At 56.2% G+C, this 14,223-nt stretch overlaps 1 protein-coding gene and 1 long non-coding RNA gene across 2 annotated transcripts in view; one reads left to right on the forward strand and one right to left on the reverse strand.

Annotated features, from left to right (window-relative positions):
• Positions 1–2,225: 2,225 nt before the first annotated feature.
• LOC124970071 (uncharacterized) lies at positions 2,226–4,485 on the reverse strand. Its single transcript, XR_007106072.1, has 4 exons — positions 4,435–4,485; positions 3,513–3,604; positions 2,583–2,636; positions 2,226–2,412 (listed from the first exon to the last, which is right to left on the reverse strand). It is a non-coding gene; the product is annotated as an uncharacterized LOC124970071 (long non-coding RNA).
• A 948-nt stretch (positions 4,486–5,433) lies between these two features.
• Emp2 (epithelial membrane protein 2) overlaps positions 5,434–14,223 on the forward strand; it is a 33,924-nt gene continuing 25,134 nt past the window's right edge. The window contains exon 1 of the mRNA XM_047533123.1: positions 5,434–5,574. The gene's annotated coding sequence lies outside the window, so the exon portion shown is untranslated. The remainder of the gene's footprint in view (positions 5,575–14,223) is intronic.

Below are 14,223 nucleotides of genomic sequence, written 5' to 3' on the forward strand. Positions count from 1 at the left end.
CACGTGGCCGCAGGGCAGGGTGCCATCCCAGGCAAGCGAGAAGAGCAGGCGCCTGGCCTCCGGCCACCGCGAGCAGCCGCAGGTGGGGAAGGGCCTGCCTGGTCACTTCTTGTCCCGTTTGCAGGATGGTTTGTGACAGTAAGTTGCAGGTATTTCTGCCGTCCTGTCAGAGATGAACAGGCGGCAAAGCCAGATCCTGGATTATGGCTCCACCACCAACTCATAGAAGGAAGCAGTCAGACCAGCCGCACGCTGGAGACGCCAAGGTTTGTCGTTCTGCTGGAAACCATCGCCTCCATCCCTCCCGACCCGTCTTGGAGGTGGGCAACCCACGCGGAGGAAACTTTCCCAAGAGAGCACGTGTCTCAGATCCTGCTCGGCAGATTCGGATTTCCTTTTTCCATGTGACAGAGACTCAGGGCAGCTCAAGGGTCTCTCCTGTGGCTGGATGGGCAGCCCGCTGAGCCGCATGGAGAAGCGCTGACGGCCTTCGGTGGGCAGATGGTCTGACCAATACTAGACTTCCTGTCACGTCTACGCTTGGGATTCTCCTGGGAAGCCCTCATCTGAGGATCTGCTGCATCTGTCTCTGCAAGAGTGGCCAAGAGCCGTGATGCTTGGGCAGCTTTGCAGGAGTTCCCTACAATCCTACATCCAGGAGCGTCAAGAATTTTGTGCCGGGCTGGGGATATAGCTCAGTTGGTAGAGTGCTTGCCTTGCAAGTACAAGGCCCTGGGTTCAAATCCCCAGCACCACAAAAAAAAAAAAAAAAAAAAAAAAAAAAAAGAATTTTGTGCCAATGGAATATTACTCAGCCATAAAGAATGATAAAATTATGGCATTTGCAGGCAAATGGATGAAATTGGAGAATATCATGCTAAGTGAGATAAGCCAATCTCAAAAAACCAAAGGACGAATGATATCGCTAATAAGTGGATGATGACATATAATGGGGGGTGGGAGGGGTTAGTGTTAGGGTTAGAGTTAGGGTTAGGGAGGGGGGCAAGAATGGAGGAAGGAAGAACTGTATAGAGGGAAAAGAGGGGTGGGAGGGGTAGGGGGAAAGGGAAAAAAATAACAGAATGAATCAAACAACATTACCCTATGTAAATTTATGATTATACAAATGGTATGCCTTTATGCCATGTACAAACAGAAACAACATGTATCCCATTTGTTTACAATAAAAAAAAAAGAATTTTGTGCCAAACTCAAAGACAGTGTTGGACCCTGAAAGCTGATGCCAACATGGCTAGGGGGAGATTTTGGCTTCTCGGCCTCATGGCTGGCTTTGCTGTTGAAACGTGAACACGTAGAAGCTTTTCATAACCAGTGCATGGCTCATCATCTTAGCCTCCCTCTTCCCTGAGACCCAGAACATTCTAGATAGAGGGTACTCTATCAGCCTGTGTCCTGAAGTAAAGATGCTACAGACACATGGTCCCATCAGCCCACAATAGACATACACCATAAGCAAGAGGTATCAACACTCATAAGCCACTGAGATTTGGGGCCATTGGCTACCACAGCATAACCCAGCCCCAAGGCTACAGCTAGAATCTACCCTGCATCTGAGTCATTAAAGTTAATTCTCTTCTTAGTTTGCATGTTAGTTATCTGTTGCTGTGTAACAGACGACCCCACAATTTAGCAGCTTAAAGCAGCTCACGCTTACTATCTCAGCTTTGGTGGGCAGGCCTGGGCAGAGCTGAGCTGTGTCCTCTGCCTCAGGTGATCAGATCAAGGTGTTGGCCATAGCTGGGGTCTCATCCAAAGGCTCAGCAGGGGAAGGATATGTCCTAGCTCAGGGGCTGTTGGCAGCACTCTGGCCCAAGCAGGCTGTCGGACTCCTGGCTGGCATTGGCTAGAGTGTCCCTTGATCCCACGTCACGTGGGTCCTCCAACAAGGCAGATACTTCATGCAACCATGCAAGCCTAGAAGGCAACAGAGAGAGCCTGCCAGTGACATGGAAGTCACAGAGTCACCGTGCTTTGGAACATAATCCTCAAAGTGACATCACTCTTAGTCTGTTCGTTAACAGCGAGTTTTGAGTCCAGCCTCCTGATTGTTAGGGCCTCCCCAATGGAATGGAGGCTTCACAAGGGTGTGACTACCAGGAGGCAGAGCCCTCAGAGCAGCTGCTCCCCCATATTGTTTGCAAAGGAAACAGTCACTGAACGGAAGTCAGTAACCCTCGGCACCTGTCAAGAGTCACTCACCCACCAACATGAGGGCTGGGTCACGCTCATATCTGATCCGTCCCCATGAGAACCTACGGACTGAAATCAAATTTTCTTTAGGTCTCTGTCCTTCTTGACAGGAGTTCTCCCTGTCTTCCCCAGGATGTATTCTGCTGCAACTGTGAGTTTTGTTAGGCTGCCTTCGGGCTTGGGTGACTCCGATCATTCCTTCTGAGAACAAAAACCAAAGAAGAGCCAACAGGAGACGCTGCATGAAAGCGGCAGAACTCTGAAACGTGCGAGGCACGAAGCGCACGCAAAGATCACTGCACCCCAGTTATCTTCTTTCCCCAAGCCTGAGCCAGTCTCCCAACCCCACCCTTCTCCACGGCCCTCCATACCTTCAAATGCACTCCGTCTCCAAGGAAGATGATCCTTCTCTCAGTCAGCTATTGCTGTGTAACAAATAGCTATGAAGCCTCAGGAGCACACAGCAAAAAGCATGTGCTTCTCACTGGCCAGAGCAATTCTGTGCCCCAGACAGAAGTTCTGCAGGCCAGTTAGTGGAGCTCTGCTCGCTGTGCCTTTCATTTTTCTGGGACCAGTGGGCTACCAGCTGTATATTCTGCTCATGGAAATGCCAGTAGTGCAAGAGGGCCACCCACTGCCGGCACCCCTTCCCAGTCTGTGTGTGTCTTGTCTGAGGAGCTGAACTGCGTCACGTGGCCCAGTTCAAGATCAAGGAGCTCAAGGGAGCAGAAGGAATATGCTCTGCCCGCCACGCAGCTCTGGCTAGAATGGGGATGCACTCAGCTACTACAGGAGCTGAGCTTTCGGGGTGAGAACCCCATCCCACACACTCTTTTCCCCCACACTGAGTGTGTGGCGGTTTCAAGCTGATTGTCATTGAGATACCAGGAGCGGGGATAGATGGTATGTGGTAAATTACTGCCTCCAATCTCATTGGAGAGACAGGAGTATATTAAAGAGAAAATTAGGGGCAGCAGGCAGCAGGTGAACAGAATAGGGAGGGAGGCTCCCAAGAGCATTTGGAAACAGGGAGGAGCAAGAGACATCCAGGTGTGTGGGCAGGTTCTTCCCAAGGCAGCACACGCCCCGCCAGCAGGAGGCCCAGAGGGACATGCCAGGACCCAGGAGCGCTGTCTGGCTTGGAGTCACAGAGCAGAACACATTCCCTTTCCCAGGGATCTTGCAGTAGTTCTGATAACAGGAAAGAGTCCTCTGCGGAGCTTTTACCACTTTGTTGATCTCCGTTTTTAAACCTCGGGCTCTGGGGCTCTTTCAGGCAACAGGATCTGGCCACAACTTACCGATGCTCTTTTATTTGGATAATGTTTACATTTGTGAGTCTGTCTTCTATTATTGATGGGTAGCACTGGTTTCTTTGGCAATACAGGACTTCCTTTTAAATAAATATATTAAAATAAACAGTTGGTTTCAAGAAAAACATAAAGCGGATAGTAAGTAGTTCAGGTGGTGGGTGGTTATGTTGTCAGTGGGGTTCAAATCCACGCTGGCTCATTGGCATAGGGCCTTGGGGCAGGTGACTGTAGATGCTCTAAGCCTCTGTTTCTTCATGGATAAAATCAGGGTGACTTCTTTAGCAGGGCTCTTGTGCCACTTTGAAGGTAATATTTATAAGTAACTGGCACACAGTAGGTGCTCATCAAATGGCAGAAGTACTGGGAGAGCCTTTCGGGTTTTCTCTGTCTTCCAGGTGACCACTGGACAGGCAGGAGCCAGTGTCCAAGCAGGTCCCCGTTCCGGTTAACACCTTCCTGCACCTCTTCAGTCCCAAAGAATCTCTCACTTGGGGGACGAGAGTCTTCACTAGCCGTGCAATAAAAGGTACCGGGCAGATGAGTGAGACCCCAGACTAAGTGAGCAAGGTCAGGGCCTGGAAAGTGGGCGGAGCTTTTGGAGGGAGTCTCAAATCCCCCAAGGATTGCTAGTTTAGACCCAGTGAGGCCCTCCCACCAAAGCTCCTCCACGGGCTTAAAAAGAGATGCTCATCAGAAAATTGAAACACAGTGTCCCAGCCAGACCACACGATTATGCAATAAATCATATTTCTTATAAAGATGTTCTAATTCTCTTGTCAGCAGCATAAATCCGTTGCCTTGTATGTCTGGGTTTGTTCAAATAACATCAACCCATTACATTAAAAGTTTAAAAATATGCTACAGTAAGTTCTGACTCAGCTTTGGAATTTCTCCAGTTTTTAAGATATACCTTTCAACACACATGATGAAGCTCAGGCTCCTTTGGTCTCCTCCCTCATCCTCCCAAGAGCCTCCCAGCCCATCAGTCCTGTGCTTTCAGATGGGGAAACTGAGGCTGTAAAGAAAGGCAGTTCTTTGGTTTTTGATGTCATTTTTCTGGGGTGGGTCCAAAACATGGGGAATGACTTTTGTGACGTTGTGTGTGTGCGTATTGGTGCCCGAGTGAATGCAGAAGAGTGGAGAAATCTTAAGACGCTTCCTGATGGCCCTGCCATCTCACGCCACGGTCACCTGAGATGGCAACCGCGGGGAACATTTACCGAGCGCCTAACTTCATGTCCAGCGCGAAGTTCGTACGAACTGCTTGTATGATCACTTTCAGGCCCATACACAGCACAAGGAAAGAGAGTCTGCTATGACTCCCACTTCCAGAAAAGGAAACCGAGGCAGGTGAGATTAAGAACAAGTTCTCGGGCCCCAGGGCGAGGTGGCGCACGCCTGTAAATTGCAGCAACTAGGAAGCGGAGGCAGGAGGATCGCAAATTCGAGGCCAGCACGGGCATTTTAACGAGACTCTCTTAAATAAAAAAAAAAATTTGAAAAGGGCTGGGGACGTAGCTCAGCGATAGCGCACCCCTGGATTCAATCCTCAGAACCAAAGGAACAAGTTCCCTAACTTTGGAAAGCGCTGGAGAAGGGATGCTAACGCCGGATTCCGAAACTCCCCACCCCAAGGGCAGGGAGGACAGCGGGGGACGGAGGGAGGAGAGAGGGCAGAGGGGGACCTGCGGGAGAGCGCGACCCGAGACTCCCAGCGCCCCGAGCTTTCCTTTCTCTCTGACCCGCCGCAGCGCTACCGACTCCGCCCCAAACTTGGCCAAAGTGTGGCGGGGAGGCGGCCGGGGGCTGGGGGCGCTGCCCGGCCCGGCCGGCCCTCCCCTCCTGCGTCCCCCAGCCGCCGCCCGCCGTCCCTCCCACTGGCTCTCGGGCTCCTGACATCACCGCGCGGGAGGCGGACTGGGGAGGGAGGGGGCCGCGGGGAGGAGGCTCGGCGCGCAGTCCCGGCCCAGAGCTTCAAAACAGCCCGGCCGCCTCGCCTCGCGCCCAGCCCGTGCGTCCGTCCAGCCGCCAGCGCCGCCGCCAGCGCCCGGTGAGTCGGGGTGCCCCCGGGAGTCGCCAGCGGGGCGCGGGGTGACATCGGGGCTCTGGGCAGCGTGCGCCCTGAGCAGCCGGGGCGCGATCGTCCTCTTTAGCCACCGAGAAAGGCCTGGGAATGGGTGGGGGGCAGGGAGGAGCCGAGAGGCACATGGTGCCGCAGGTCCACTATTCCTCCAGATCCCTAGGCGCAGCCCTTCCGCGCTGGCTCGGGTCCCCGGATTCCACCTCGCCACCCCGGGACAGCTGCCTTCGCCTTTTGCGCCGAGGCGGGCGGGAAAAGTTTGGGGAGGAGTCAGGGCGGCGCCCCTCACCCGCGCCAGCCTCAGTCCTGGAGCTTTCGGAGTCCCGGACAGCACCCAATGCCTCGCATGGGACCCCAGCGCCCGACCCCAGCCGCACCGAACCCGGTGGGGGGACTGACTGCGCCCCGGCGGAGTCGGCGTGCTCGCGGGCTGCGCACCCCTTTTGGCCCCAGCCGCGGCTCCGTCGCGCCCCCCAGCGGCAGGGAGCAACTTCCTTGGGTCCGCAGCGGTGGCGGAGGCTGGCGACCTGGCGACCGCTCTCTCCGCTTACCTACAAGCCTGCAGGGTTGACGGGCTGTAAGCGGGGAGTGCCCTGCCCATGGATTCCAGCGGAGGGGGAGGCTAGAGCTCAGGTGTGGACCCACGTCCTCCCAGATCCAGAGACCTACATGCTCCAGGGAGATCTTTGAGGTCGTCGCGTGGGGTTGATACGGAACCCTTGGAACCGAGGGAGACCCTACAGAGCCAAGGACCCCTCCAGAACAGAGAGCTCACCTACTTTGGAAAGAAGCTGCCAGCACCGCAGTGCTGGCCCCTCCCAAGCCGTGTGTATGCTGGTGTTGCTGGTGGAACTCGACGAGGGGCTTGGGGAACCTAAGAAGCCTCCGCCCCGCTGAGTCCACGTTTCCCGGCCCCTGGAGCCGGTAGATTCCCACTCAGAAAAGTGGAATGGCTACCAGCGGCTGGGAACGGGTGGGCCTGGGGAGGGTTCATGTTTGTTGGGGAAGAAGAAAAAGTTTGGGGGAATAGATAGAGGTGATGGTTACTCAACTTTGTAAGCGTGTTTCAAGCTGATTGGACACTAACACAGGGTTGAGACAGTCACTGTATATCTTACCACCAGGAGGAGGAAAAAAAACCCAGACACCTGCAGCCACCTCTGCACTTCAGTCTAATAGAGAGAAATTCCAAGACCCAGGCACCTCTGGTGGCCACTGTCCCTGGAATTTCGCCTCAGGATGGGGCAGAGCAGGAGGATGAGGAAGGGGCAGGGGTCCTCAGGAGTCACCAGGGTAGAGTTGGAAGTGAGCGGTGGGCTGTGCCTGTCACCTCCTGGCTTCTTGTGAGCCCCGCCCTTCTCTGCTCCCAGCAACCTCCCCTGTTTGCAGGTGGGGAACCAGATCAGAGAGGCCAAGTCAGTTACTCAAGGCCACGAACCCCACCTGCCTCTCCCCAAACCCTCCCTCTTTCCTGCCTGGAGATGCCTTGGTGTTGTGGGGAACGGGGTGAGGTGAAGGGCTTCCGGGGAAAACAGGGCGCAGATATCGGCAGATAGATGCCCAGCCCACAGCCCAGGGAGGGGCGTGGGGGTGGCAGGAAGGCGCGGAACCTGTTTTCCCACCGCCTCCACCCCACCGAGAACTGAGGATTGAGGTCGGAGGCAGAGAGCAGGCCACAGCGCCTGGAGCCTCTTCTGTCCCCCAAGGGGAGGGATGGCCTGCCATCCAGGCAAGGGTGTTTGTGTTGGAAGCCCTGTAGGTGGCCAGCAGGGAGGGGGAGGGAGGGCCAGGAAGCAGCCCTGGAGGGGTTGAGCTTCGGCCGCTGCCCCACCCAGAGGGGCGGGCCCCCTCTCAGGCTGGCGCTGCCCCAGACTGTGAACACAAGGTGCGTCCATTTAGCACCCCCCACACACATCCAGAATGACACCTAGATCTCTCTTCTGCCATTCCCACAGTACCTTCAGGCTGGGACCTAAACTCGAGCACACACACACTGACTCAATTTTCTAGTCACAGGTTATTCACCCTGAGGACCAATTTTTTTGGCCCAGGTCTTGCGGATCCTCCTCTGCCCTTGCCTCTGGTCTGTGCCTCCTTGGCCGGTGGGGCTCACGGAGGGCCATTCTTTGTCATTACCACCCTCAGTAGACACGGCCAGAAAGGGAAATCTGTTGAGACAAAAAGATATCAATACTTTGCAGGCTTGCTGGGTGTCGAGGTGGGCTGGGAGACAGGAATCCAGCCACCCTGCGGGGGGGCTGCTGACTCTGTGTGTGTGTGTGTGTGTGTGTGTGTGTGTGTGTGTTGCAAGCTGTGGCTGATGCCCAGCTCTTTGACCAAGTGGGGCCTCTGACCCAGCTTTAGCGCTGGGGGAAGGGTCTTCAGCCACAGGGAGCTCCCGACAGTGGAGATGGTGGTAGTCATCACCCAAAGGCGGGCTGGGGTCCCAGGTACTGGCAATGGGGAGCAGAGAAGTTAAAGGTCACGGGTGCGACCCTGTGCAGGAGGCTGTGTGTGCGTCTTACAGGACTCAGAAAGTGGGCACTTGCCAGTGGCTGGAACGGGGGAAGGGCAGTTGTCAGAGAGAGAACTGGCGCTGGCCGCTTCGGCTTGTCTGGGGAAGCAATGGGGCAAGGTGTGGGGGTGCGCCTAGAGGAGGCTCCCCTCCTTGTCCCCTCGGCGGGAGTCTGCCAGGGAGCGCAGTCTTAGCAGGACCCTGGCGGGACTGGGAATCGATGCATCTGGCTCTTGTTAGGCCAGACCAGGGGCGTCTAAAAATATCAGAGGCAGAGCTGGTAACCTGACGCCCAGGGCGGCCGCTGGCGGTGGTGACGACACCGGGCTGCGGTGTTCCTGAGTCCCCTGGACGCCTCAGGCGGCCCGGCCTCGGACTGGAGCCACGCTGAGGGACGCCAGCAATGGGTTCAGGGCAGCTGTGCGCCAAGACTGGGGAATTTGGGGACATAAGGACCGTAGAAAGTGCCAGCTTGACAGCTTGGGACACTCAGAGAGGTGGAATGAGTCTCCAGAGTCACGTAGGGAGTTGGCAGCAGACCCGGGACTAGGTCTGGGTGCGGGGCCTCGTCCCAGCTGAGGCGTCCAGTGGTGGGGAGTGTCAGTGGGATTCCAAGGTCCCCAGGGTCAGCGACCTTGTGTCATCTGTCTAGGGTGCTGGATTTCCATGCTCACACCCAACTGCAGAAGGGTGAGCAAAGGGCTGCGGTCAGTGGGTCACCTCCCACTGGGCATCTGACGACTCTGGGGCAGGTCTGCCACGCCTGGGGGGCAGGGTGTCGGGAGGAGGGACTGGAGGGCCTGGGAGGAGGAGCCCATCCCTCCTTCCCAGGCAAGACCGTGGGTTTGTTTCGGGGATCTCTTGATTAATGAGGAATTGAACCCTGGGCCCTCACCTTTCTTGGGAAGCCCGGCTTCCCTTGACCTGTGAGGGACCAAGGGGGAATGGGGGCTGCTCCAGTTCCTGCCCTTCGCGGTCGACATCAGCCTCTGGAAGCTTCCTGGGACTCCGGGTCCAGAGCCGCGGGAGGCATCGCTAGGGTGATACTGGTTTAGTACTTGCCTCAGAAATCTGGGAGGGAAAGTCGCTGTCACATGCAGGATATAGAGATAGGCGATTCCCTGTCTACAGACGGTTCCTGGTCTAACCCACGGGAGCTTCCAGAGCAGAGCCGCTCACTTGAGATATTTTTTTTTCTTGCATGCTAATCGCAAACTTCTCTGGTGAACTGTCTTTCCTTAGAAGGAACTTAATTTAATAAAAAATTAGCAAGTAAATACGACCCCAGGTACCTCATTAGTCTTATTTTAATGAATGTTTCCCAAAGTGTGTCATCATTGGTGGTACCCAAGATAATTTTAAAAGGTCTGCAGCAGAACATTTAAAAAAAAAAAGATTAATTACGTATTTTTCTTGGTTGACATTTGAAAAATATATGTCAACAGCACACAAAGCCATGGTTTCAGATACGACTACTTAGGGTCGAATGAATGTTGATGTTTAAAACTTGACAATTTTTTAAAAAATATTTTTTTTAGTTGTCAACGGACTTTATTTTATTCATTTATATGTGGTGCTGAGAATCGAACCCAGTGCCTCACATGTGCCAGGCAAGTGCGCCACACTGAGCCGTGACTCCAGCCCCCACGATGTTACTTAAGAATTTCCTTAACGGGCACATGGGAGATGGTTTTCTGATGAGGATCGGGATGAACACCTCACACCTTCCCCATCAGGTCTAATCTGGAAGCATCTTCGAGCTTCCTACCCAAGCTCCCCTTCTTCCCAGAGGCCACTGGGTTCAGCTCTAGACTGAGACCTGCGGCTTAGCTACTGAGCGTCTTCTCATCCTCCACCCCCTGACCCTGGCCGGCTGCTCTGAGGATCAGAGGAGGTGACATATTGATGGACGCCTGTGGAGGTGGCTTGAGAGACGTGTGGTTTGCTTGAACCAAAGCAAGGCAGAGGGAGAGGCTGGCTGGCCCACTTTAATCTTGACGGGGACTCTGACAATACAAAGGGGGACTCCCTGTCTTCAAAGGAGGCAGACGTCTAGTAAAGGCCTGCTGAGCTCAGAAGGCTGCTCCAGGTTCAGACCCACAGATGCCTTTCAGGGACGCAGGCAGCAGGCGGGCCAGCGAGGACTCTCCACAGCCTTCCAGGCTTGAGATGGGTCAGGAAGCATCCTCGCCTCCCCTCCCGCCATAGTGAGGATTCCAGGGAGAGCCACCTAAAGAACTACCCATGATTTGCAGAATATTTTGCACCAATTAAAAAGAACACGTTTCAACTATATGTGCCAATATAGAAAACCTGTGTGGCCTTACTGAGCTAAAAAAAATGATCAACTGTACATGGAAAAGGTACTGTTTATCTAAAAATAAACAAAAATCCCTGCTGCGTATTCTTGGTCGCGTACGTCTTGTATGCATGAGGAAGGGGCCTGGAAGGATGGTCAGCAGGTGAGGTGGTTGCCTCTGGAGAGAGCCAGGGGAAGGCCCGGTGTGCCCAGCGTGGGTGAAGGGACCCCAGTCCTGCTATGACAGGGATGACCTCTGCGCCAAACCCGCTGAATACAGCAGCTCTTCCGGCACGAGGGAGGCATGAGGCGAACCTCAGGTAGTGAGTTTGGCTGTGGAGTCTCAGATGGATTGTGTGGAGGAGGCTCTGCAGACAGGACCAGCAGGGACGGGTAATGGGCTCTGAGCTGAGGAGGCGGACAGTCCCCTAGGAACGTCACGATGTGGACGCCTGGTGGGCACGATGGGTTTCCAGTCCGAGTGCTGTGGCAGATGTTCACAACGGTTTGGAGAAGAGTGGGCAACGGTGGGTTCCCTTGGCGTGTGTCCATGGGGCACTGTGAAATCCAGGGGAGGGATCTGGGAGACCTTGGGAATGGGAGTCCAGGGCTTCAGAGAATTCCAGGGGCCAGGCGGAGACCCGGGCTCGCACTGCGGTCTAAGTTGGTGTTTTAGGGTGGGGCACTTGGCTGGGGCTCGCCAGAGTTGCCAGTGGTGGTGGTGATCACCATGGCTCCTCCAGAGCAGTTCCACAGTGCAGAGGAGGTCACGCGGGACCGCACTTAAAGTGAACGGCACCCCCGGAGGCCGAGGCTACTCTGATCCCTGCTCTAGAGCTCAGCAAACCACGCTTAACTCCCACAGCGTGCCGGGGCCCGAGTTAGGATGGAGCCCGAGGCTCCTGGGCTCTGTTGGATGTGGCCCCTTCCTGCGCTTCCCAGAAAACATCAACGGCTTCCTCTCCTCTTGGAATAATCCTGGCTTTTGGGGCCCAGAATATTCCTTTGCTACAGAAGTGCTGGTGGACATCCTGGATGTCCTTCCTCCAAAGTCAGCAGTCTCAGCCCTTGAAGGTCCTGGGGGCGTGATGATCGGAACCCCGCATCCCCTCCTCCTTCAGTCACTTCTGTGAAGACACGTAGGTCATCAGATGATGCGATATATATATATATATATATATATATATATATATATATATTTAAGTCAAAGGTGGCAAGGGAGCCCCGCTGAGTCCTCTTATTTAGTGTAGAAAGTGTCCTGAAACCCAGAGGGACGGTCAGGAGTCCGAGAGGTTGTGAGCGAAGAGGCCCTCCGTGACAGTCCACCGATGCCCATCAACAGCTTACCCGGGGAGCCCGGAATGGCCCTGCCTTGGTGTTTCCGAATCCACCTCTTCTCTTCACCGCGGCCGCCGTCTTGGCCGAGGCCACCTCCATCTGTCACACTGGCAACTGCACCAGCTCCATGACCACTGTCCCCAAGCCGCCCCGGCCCTGCCATCCACTGCCTACCCAGATGGATGGTGCAGAGGAGCAAAGCTGACCAGGTTACTCCTCTGCTCACCTCACTTCAAGACGCTTCGGTAGTTTTAATTACTCCTAAAATAAAGAATGAAGAAAAAAAACCAGGCCTTGCACCGCCTGACTCAGACGTCCCTGGCGGGCTGCCCACGGCACTGCCTGGGGGTCTTGATAAAATGCGATTCCCAGCCCCACCTGCAAGGAACCATGTCAGACTCTGGAGGGCGGGTTGGGGGCGTCCTGCAGGTTCCTCTGCTGCCCCTGCCGTTGGGCCAACAGGTCCAGCTCCTCTCCGGACTGGTCTCCCTTGGCTTCTTGCTGAGGCCCACTGGCCTTAGTCTGTCTACCTCTCAAGGCTCTCTCCCTGCTACTTCCAGCCGTCACTTCCTCTCCTGTCTCCACGCTCCCATCCTCTCTTGTGCGAGAATTCTCCTCACCCTTTCGGAATTTCTCTGATTCTCTAGGAAGTTTCCTAACCCCAGGTCAAATCAGAACCATGCCTTTACCATTAAGTCCCATGGCATCTGGGTCGGCAAGAGCTGCCAGGCACAGGGACCGCGTCTGTCGCTACTGGGTTCACCGTTGCAGCCCAGCAGCCCCCCCAGGTACCCCGTACTGCAGCAGGCCCCAGGGGGAGGCCCAGAAGGGAGGCCCCAGGCCCTGGATGAGCTGTGAGATGAGGCTGCTGTGTGGGCCAGGAGAGAGGGGCTGCTCTGGAAGTCGGGGTCAGGCAGCTACTCCCTCTCCCCGGCAGGCTTCATGGACTCTTCAGAGTGGGGTCCACACAACTCAAGGTGTTTGGAATCGATTTCCATAGTATACAGATGGTGTCAAAAACTGGAACATGCGCACGTTAGCTTTCAGGCGTGTTACCTAAATGGCTTGCTCTCGTTGGTGAAGCTGGTTTTCCGCGGGCGGGGTAGTACTCAGTTCACAGTGAACGGAGGACTGAGCATGCAGGTGCTTATCACCTGCCTAGCATGTCTGAGGCCTGGGGTTCAGTCCCCAGCCTTTAGAAAGAACCGATTCAAGCTAGCAAGGGTAGTGAGGCAGTGAGTGTGTGCAGGGCTCCCCAGAGGGGGATTCCAATGTGGGGTGCACTGGTCTCCCGCGCAGCGAGTGTGGGCTGCGGCCTCAGTTTCCCACTCCCCAAAATGGTGAGAGGCCCCTGGGAGGTCAGCCCCCACCTACCGTCCCCAGGTCCACCCTCGGCAAATGACGCAGGGGCCCTGGGGTAAAAGGCCAGCCGCCGGCCAGCGGGCAGGGCAGTCGTGGGGCTGCTCCTCCGCAGGCTGAGGCCTGGCTTTGGCTCCCCGCGTCTCTCAGGCGTCTTCCCCGTCCCGCCCGCTCCCCTCCTTCCTTCGGGTGTCCACCAGAGAGCCCCCTCAGAAAATGCCACCCAGGGCTGCCCCAGGCCACCAGGCACGCTGCCCCGAGGGCACGCTGCTTGTGCCAAGCTCGTCTTCCCACCCCCGAGGAGCGGGTCCAGTGGGCACGTGCGCTGTGCCCGGGGCAGAGCTGTTGGAGGAGACGAGGCTCCGGAACCTTCTTCCCTGGCCACTTGTGAACGGTCCCCCGACGGGTGTTGGTGGTAGAGAAACGCGGGCCAGGCACACAAGAGAGGGGCTCTTCCTCTCTGGTCCCAGGAGGGAGCGCGCCTGCAGCCCACTTTGCAGGCAGTGTCCGCGGCCCTCCGCCGTCATCCGCCGCCCGACAGGAGACACAGGCGGCGTGCGTGCGTCACGAGTGCAGTGGCGCTCGGCTTCCGTCCACGCCGTGGGAGGGGTAGCCCAGCGCCGTGCAGGGTGCCTTTTCTTGGAAGCTCCGCAGCTTTACATTGACACCCGCTGCTCGGTGGATGCCGCATCTGAGGCTCTGCGCAGTCTCCACCAGAACGATCTGAAACAGAATTGTGTCTGTGGAACATGCGCAGACCGAGTCCCCGCTCCCCGAGCGATCCCGTCCAGCAGTGTCCACACAGCGGCGTGCGTGTGGGGCGCGGAAGGCACCTAGAGGTGACTCACAGCAGAGGAGGGCCCGCGCCGGTGAGGGGCAAGCCCCGTGCTGGTTTATGGGGCTGGAGTCTCCTTGGATGCTGGGTCTGAGGGGGTTCCTGGGACCAGTCCCCAGGGGATGCAAGGGACGGCGTGCACAGGGGCCTCCCAGAGTAAGTGCTCGGTGAGAGCTGAGGACTCAGCCTCCGGCTGTGCTTTGTCCTCATGGGCTCAGGGCTCTTGGAGGACCGGCCTGGACTCGAAGCCCCAGGGCTGCCCCTCTGGCCCCC

The sequence above is a fragment of the Sciurus carolinensis genome, chromosome 18 (assembly GCF_902686445.1).
Source record: "Sciurus carolinensis chromosome 18, mSciCar1.2, whole genome shotgun sequence".
NCBI classification, from domain to species: Eukaryota; Metazoa; Chordata; class Mammalia; order Rodentia; family Sciuridae; genus Sciurus; species Sciurus carolinensis.